The sequence below is a fragment of the Micropterus dolomieu genome, linkage group LG06 (genome assembly GCF_021292245.1).
Source record: "Micropterus dolomieu isolate WLL.071019.BEF.003 ecotype Adirondacks linkage group LG06, ASM2129224v1, whole genome shotgun sequence".
Lineage (NCBI taxonomy): Eukaryota > Metazoa > Chordata > Actinopteri > Centrarchiformes > Centrarchidae > Micropterus > Micropterus dolomieu.
This window is the reverse complement of record NC_060155.1, coordinates 28,652,279-28,660,566: the sequence shown is the minus strand read 5'-3', so window position 1 is coordinate 28,660,566 and position 8,288 is coordinate 28,652,279. Positions and strand designations below refer to the sequence as shown.

At 38.6% G+C, this 8,288-nt stretch overlaps 1 pseudogene; it reads right to left on the bottom strand.

Moving 5' to 3' along the window:
* The window catches only part of LOC123973117, a 9,000-nt pseudogene extending 1,645 nt beyond the window's left edge, over positions 1-7,355 (bottom strand).
* Between the last annotated feature and the right edge of the window lie 933 nt (positions 7,356-8,288).

Sequence of the window (8,288 nt, the reverse complement as noted above, 5' to 3'; positions counted from 1 at the left end):
CTAAGAACATTCTGAGAGGGGACGATCTTGGTGTTTTTCATCATGTTGGTTAAAGACATTAAGGTGTAGACTTCTCTCTCTTTACAGTCCATCCACTCGTTCAGGTCTTCTTCAGGATCTCTGCGAACACAGCCTCCTCTTCTCCTCCTCCTCGGATTGATGGGAGTATCTTTGCCAAGTTTTGCTGAAACTCCAGCTTGAACTCTTTGTGCCAATCTGGGAGAACTGCTGCTGTGCGGTGGTTCTCAGTGCATCATTGCACCTCATTTTCAGCTCCTTCAGAACAGCCTGAGCTTCATCTATTAACACAGCACTTATCTGACAGACGAGTTTTGCAGCAGAAGAATCCAGATGTATCAGGGTCAACAACCAGACCTTCATTGGTACAGCGTTTTCTCCGTTTGCTCCCAGCAATCTTGGCAGGCTTTGATCGACTTCTACTGCATCCTGAAAGGATGTTGGAGTTTTATCAAGTAAGAAGTCTCCATGGAATTTGCAGGAGAATTTCTCAACCTTTTTGATGTCTTTGTCCTCCAGTTTCAGGGAACCACCCCCCTCTATCCCAACAGTGGGAATCTTGTTGATCACTTTCAGGTAGCCTTCGATGTGTCTTGATAAGTTTTGTCATCAGATACATCACTGTCAAACACAAAGAAGGTTTATGCCCCATAAAGGATTCCTGTGACTACGTGATGCTATTTTGTCATCAAAAACATACGGATACTTCACATTGTCTTTTCCAAGGTGATCCATTGACAGTTTCTCCAATATGATGTGCGAGGGCATCACTGTCCCACAATGTCGTGCCTGCATCAGAGAGACAGACAGACAGACACTCAATTGGTATACTAGTAGAACTATACAATTATCTAAGGTACTTTTCCTGTATGTCACAGGCTTTCAACAGACAGCAAAATGTTGTATGTGAATGGATGTGAATGTATTTATTTCCACATGAAGTTGAGAGGGATCCAATTGTGCTGTGAGGAACCAGCAGCGTTGTGTTGCTAAGTTCATTAAGTGCAGTGGTTGTCAAACCTTTTCTGTCACGCCCCCTTTTAGAAGTCAGATATCTAGCTAAATAACTTTGCTTGCACCAGAGCCACCACATAACTCACATCTATGCTAGGTCAGCTCAACATTCATTCATCTGTAGTGGCACTATGCCCCCCCAGATTGAGAAACAGTGATTTTAATGGAGCTTAAAAAGTCTTATGCAGTTGCTAGATGGTGCCTATTTCTAATTATTTATACATTTAACTGAAGTATCACTTGATTTAAACTTAATAACTATGTTTAATGGATTGAAAACATTTTCACAAAATTAAGTAAATCCACCAATGTGTCGCTGAGCAAGACACTTAACCTAGTTGTTCCAGAGGCGTGATTCCAGGTGTCTGCAGATATCAGGCTGATGTCAAGAAACACAGTCTACACCTTTATTTTTTGAATAATGCATAATTCAGATTTTGTTAAAATCACGTTTTTGGTTATGATCCCTATCATGAAAAGGGCAGAACAAAGCTAACATCCTGCCAGATTAAAACAAAACTTGATTATAAAAACTGACAGTTTGGGTTGTTGTCCAGATGCAGTTAATAGCTTTATATTACTTCATGTGAATGAGTAAGTCTCTGCGGCAGTCATACAGCATCCCAAGGCTGAAAGGCCGTCCGAGCACTGCTACAATCATCGTCTTGCTGCTTTCAGGGTTCATTTTTCAGTGTGAACTCGAGACAACACACAAATTCATGAATGTTCACTTTATAAACAATATAAGGAGGAACATCAAGCCAGTGAAGTTCATTTGTATGCAGATAATACAGTTATTTATACTGCTATAAATTAGGTTTTTATTTCTGTTTTGGATTAGAGGGACATCCTCTACATGCATACATCTAACGCACTACTTCTTAGGCCTGATCTTGTTTATCACTCATCTCTGTTTTATTCTGAATGCTGGTCACAAACTCCTTACTGTGTGTTTGTGTTTACAGTACTTTTTATTTTATGAAGTCATTCATAATAAACTCCCTCAAACAGTTACCAGACCAGATGATCTAGATAATCGTCAAAACTCTTTTGAATTTAGAAAAACAACCTGAAAAAATCTGTTTTGACTATCACTGAGAAACACTGTCCTCATATCAGGCATTCAAATGCTACATCCAGAAAGTGTTTAATGACAAAAATTGTTTTCAATAATCGTTCTCTTTTGTGATTGTAAAGTTTTTATGTGAACCTGTGTAATTCTATTCTTCGATGTCATTTTGGCCATGTCTCCCATCCAAAACAGATAAAGCATGTCATAAGACTTGGTTAAATAAAAGGTTAAATAATCATGCTCCAGTGAGGTCAAGAGTCGAATAAAATAAAATTGTCTGACTTGAAATACTGGTATTTGAATCTCAATATCAGATTTTAAAGTTTTTATTTTTTTATCATAATGTTCATTCATTCTAAATTGTTGCTGTGACACAATGCTTACACAACCTTCAACAAATACCAGTGACCTTACTGTTTTAGTGGTGTTTATGTAGAAATTCAACGTTTCCCCTCTTCTTCCAGTCTTAATGCTAAGCTAATCGGCTCTAGCCTCATGCTTTACATCCAGTGGTATCATCTGACTTTCAATAAGAAAACAAGTGAACATATATTTAATATAGTATGTTTCAACAACAAACAAAAACACAGTTACTTACAGTGGGAAGGTCTATGATCCTGTATGGCACCAAGGCAGATCTGCTGTCATTATATCCTCTGAGGGAGACACGCCCACTGATCTTTATTCATTAACTGGAGGCGGTACAGAAGAGAATCAGAGGGATTTCACAAAAATTATGTGACATGAACAAACTGGTGAATGTGCATGAGGGGAAAAAAGACTCATGTCCATGTCCACCCCTCATGCACCTTATGACTATTGATCTATGGAAGTTTACATGCACTAAGCAGCAAACAGTCTGGCTATTTGTTTTTTCTATGAAGATCATGAAAGATAAATTATACATTTTTCAATGTAGTTGATCTAAAAACATTACTAATCATATGCTGTAAATGCAAGGCAAAGCAAGTCAGAAATTATGTGTTTAATAAACAAAATACACAGTAGTACAAACACACTTTCTTTGTCGTAAATGGCAGCAAACTGAAAGTCTTTGGATTTTTGGACTTGCTTGAAAAAATAAAAAACCTAAATGGATCACTCTGAAGATTTAACAGGCATTTGACATTTTTTAATTGATTAAAAGGATACAATCATTAATTGCAGACCTTGTAACAAACACTCCCAGGCACTCTGTTTAAGGTTTAAAGCTGAGAGGACTCAGAGGCAGGCACAGAGGATTTTTTTGATACCACAACAATGAATATGCATGGTGAACTCCAGGTGGCGAATCTTCGTGAGCAGGGCAGGCAGGTAGAGACAGGACAAAAACCAAGTGAGACAGAAAAAGAGCTTTCCAAACTCTGGGAGCAAAACCTGAGGCACAAGGAAAGACAAGGTGTCAGGAAAAATCTCCACACAGACTGCCATCCATATATTTGTGTAAGTTAAGGGATAGGTAGTTCAATTGTTTAAGCACATTATTCTTCTGAATACGGATAAATGTAAGCAAGTTAAATTAAAATGTCTTTAATTAGAACTCAGGATGGTATCTGGATATTAACACAGTGATATAACCTGGCTGATTGATGTTGAAGTTTTGACTTGAAACAAATTCCATGTTTATTCTTTTTTCAACTTTTTATTTTTGTGAAATTGTGTTTGAGAAAAAAGGGAAAGTGCACATACTCTGTGTATCGTTACGAAAGAAAGTGGTTAACTTTGAGTATCAGGGAAGCTGTGTTCTGGCAAAAGAGGAAGAGAATTGCTCAACAACGAGAAAGTAGTGATTATTATTTTAGCTTTGACCTTGGGGGTTCATGGCCTGTTGTGTTCGGGGTCAAGAGGCAGTAAGAGGAACCAGAAGGCCTGTATTGGTCATCACTGTTAGCAAAATTCTCTTTGCTTAGACTGCACATTATTTCTCTCAGAATTGTTTTCTACAGACAATAGCTTTTAGGTTTGATCATTTTTACTTGAACCAGGCTTGATTTTATGGATTGTTGATTTTCTTAGCTGTAGAATCCAGCAAGTCAGAGCAGGAACTTCTCTCTCTGACAAAATGACCACTTGCACAGGCTCTCCCCAGGGATGTGTTTTGTCTCCTTTATTGTTTATTTTATATACCAACTCTTGCACCAGCACTTTTGCAAACGGTACCTTATTGTATGCAAGTATGCAGGTGATACTGCCCTGATGAGCCTACTATATGATAATGAGGAGCAGGGGCCAGTTCTTGAGAAGTCAAGCCTCCTTGACAAAAGAAATGTCCATTGATTTTAGAACGCTGCAATCACCACATTTGACTCTTATTAAAGTGGAGCCTATACAATTTGTTACAAATTACAAATACCTTGGCATTGTGCTTGACCATACTTTTAGATGGGATCTGTGGTCTGACCTCATAAGCACAAAGAATGTACTTTTTAAAGAAACTGTTGTAGCGTATCTACTCTTGGTTAATAAAGTTATGAATAACTAGAAAGTTCATTCCCTAAAGTAAATGCGTGTGAGAGCTGTCAGCTGTTAGCTGTGACTGCTACCAATGCTGCAGCAAAGTACTGCTCCATCAGCAATTTAAAATCCTCAAAAGAACCAAAGGCAATAATACATTTAGGCCGTCAAATGATTATTATCATTATTATTATTATTATTATTATTATTATTACAGAAATATTTCTTCAGCCCAGTATTTGATGGAACATGCTTTGTTCAGGATTTGAACAGGATTAATAAGGCAAGCGCTTAACCACTGCACTACTGAGATATACTGGTTCAATTGTGATTTTAACTTTCTCCATTGCTCTGGTTGTCATGGACATGAAATGCCTCCAAAGCACCAACACAGGGTGGTCAATGACCAAACACCACAGCAAGTCAATGGGAACTGAATGCATGTTATGCTTTAAAGCACCAGTAAAGGGCAATCTATGACTACAAATGTGTACACATTTGTGTGACGTCTAGTCCAGTAACCGAAAGCGACTAATTTTACGATACACAATTACTTTATTTACAGAGACTAACATACATTTAAAATCAAACACTGCAAGTCGGTGGGAACTGAAGTCCACACAAGGTGTTTGAAATTGAAAGCAATTATCACTGCTGCCTGAGGTGGGATTCAAACCTCGATCTGAATGAATATAGCTGCTTAAGAAACCAACACTAATCAACTGAGCTATAGAGTGAAACAACTGGTAGAGCCACAAATTGATAATTTGTTGATAGAACAGTGCATTTTATTAAAAAAAGCTTCTCAGCTACCATTCTGGTGTTGGGAGTGATCTTTTTAACTTTTAATCATTAAGTTTGAATACCACACAGCTGTTTAAAGTTGAAAACAATTATAACTGCTGCCAGCTGCAGGATTAGAACCCACAACTGGAATATGACGTAATGCTCGAGAGAATGACTAATAACTGCGCCACCAATTCGCCTTGTTGGGATGTTACAATTTGATGCTCAATCGAGGTTCAGAGATAAAAAATAAAAATAAAAAATATAGACGTCCACTGAGCAGGATTTTGACATTTTGATCATAAAAAGGCCTGTAGCTACATTTTGGTGCTTAAGGAGACAAATATGTGACTGGCAGCAGTTTACAAAAAATTTTGGTCTTCCAAATCCTCCTGTGTCCACTGTATCTGATCATGTGACACACTGGTAATGTCTGCTAAAAGCTGTAAAACCCTTCACTTTGGAAGGACACAGCTCCTAAACTCAACATTTAGTAGCTGCACATATGCCAGAGCATTTAGCTCTTAAATTTGAGTAGGTTGGAAGATGCTCCAATTGAAACCCATTAATTTTTTTCACATAAAAATTTATATAAAATCTACCATTACAGATATCAGCAACACAGGTAACAGCATAAATCTCCTGAAAAGGATGTATATTTTGTAGTTGGAACAAAGTTTCTAGGACAAACGGTACAGGAGAAGATAGGTGCCGAAAACGGGGTTATATAAAATTAGAATGGGCATTTCCTTGCGTGTGAGAGCTGCCAGCTGTTTTTTGTTGCTACCACTGTCGCTGCAATGTGCTGCTCCATAAGCAATTTTCAAAACCTTGTTGCGCCACGTACATCTAAGAGACTCAATGATGTGTCACACACTTGCGTGTTATCATGCTGTGAGCAGGGTTTGATCCAATCTTTGGATCCGTAGAGCAAGACCTTAACCACCACACTACTCAGATACACTGTGGAGGGAAGGTTTACAAATTTCTATGTCAATCGTGTGTCTTATTTTGACAAGAAAATGCCTCCTAAGCACCAATAGAAGGCATGTTTTGCTTATAAACACATTTTCTGTGACGTCTACTGTAGAAGAATAAAACAAACAGCCAAAGAATTATGCAGTAAATGACTTAATTTCTTGTATGCAATGATTGCATTTAGCAAGGCTGACAATTTTGAAAGTAACTGCAAGTCAGAAAGGACTCCACATTTTGTTAGCATCAAGTTCAAAGAACAAACAGTTGTGTAAAAGCTATAGTATATTAATATTGTGAATCGAATCAATGTCCGGCGCATGAAGTGGTACTCTGAGGACTGTCTCTTTACCACAACGCTATTGGATCACACAGCTTTTTGAGCAACAATTTGAAGTATTGTTGAGGGTTGCTACAGCTAAAGTGTGAGAGCTACAGCTCAGTTCCGTTTGCTCAAGGCCTTCAGGACGCCTAAGGTATGGTTTAATAATTACACATTTCTTTCATAGTGATCAGATAGTCAATAATTGCTTAATTATTTTAAATCAGTTTAATCAATCATCAGTCTCATATCTAAGGGGTGAATCTTCCATCCAGTGACCTGGAGTTAAACAGTACACACCACACACACACACGTATGTTTATCAAATATATTAAAAAATGACTAAACAAACAGTTATAGCATTCAATGTGAATTTAGTTGGTCTATTGTGGGAAAGAATTTGATTCTAAGGGAGCTAAAGAACGCAAGTTATATGATAATAAGTTCAATTTGACTAGGAGTTTTATGACTAAAAAGGTGTCAGGGTTTGATGTGTAGGAAAGGTTGAGGACCCAAATGCAGGACTCAAAGCAGAGCAGGTACAATTCAGAGGTTTATTACAGAAACTTAAGGCATCCACACTTACCAGTGGTAGAATTCAAGAATCCAAAATAACCAACTGTCCAAACAAAACAAGTAATCCAAAGGAAATCTAAAATCCAAATCCACACGAAATGAGCAGGCAGAGGGCAACACACAAGACAGAGCATGACTACATCCACAACACACTGCAATGACCAGACAAAGACTGAGGGAAACAAGCAATCATAAATACCCATGGTTAACGAGCTGGGAGGGGATACACAGGTGAGAGACATGAGAATAACAAGACTCAGGCAGGCGCAGAGACAACAGGGGAAAATAGAGAGACAGGCAGGCAGTGGGCTTCAGGAGTAACAGACAGAATACAGGTTAAGCCTAGTTCACACTACACGATTTTTAGCCTGATTTGCCGCTCGACGAGCTCGGCGACCGTCAGGCTGTGATCGGGAGTAAAGCAGCGGTTGATTGGTGGTCGCCAGTTGTTATGTGTGAACTACTCAATGATGTGTCATGGTACAGACAATAAAGGTGATGTTGCTATAGACTGAATGAATAATGGTACAGATATTTATAGTACTGTTTATGATAATAATCGTAATGTTAATGATTATAATAACATATAACAATAGGACTAGTAACAATAATTGTAGCAGAGGGTGTCGAGCAGGAACACGGGGGCAGCAGGTGACCCGCAACCACAGATCCAGACTCCACAGCTCCAGAGCCAGAAAACCTGGTTCCACAGGAGAGGAGCTTGATAGCTAAACGCTCTGGCTCCTAGTCTACTTTTGGAGACTCTAGGAACCACAAGTAACCCTGCATTCTGGGAGCGCAGTGCTCTGGTGGGGTAGTAAGGTACTATGAGCTCTTTAAGATAAGATGGTGCCTGACCATTAAGAGCTTTGTAGGTCAGAAGAATGATTTTAAATTCTATTCTGGATTTTACTGGAAGCCAATGCAAAGAAGCTAAAACAGGAGAAATGTGATCTCTTTTCCTGGTTCCTGTCAGAACAGGTGCTGCAGCATTCTGGATCAGCTGAAGAGTCTTAACGGACTTTTTCGAGCAGCCTGATAATAAAGAATTGCAGTAATCCAGCCTAGAAG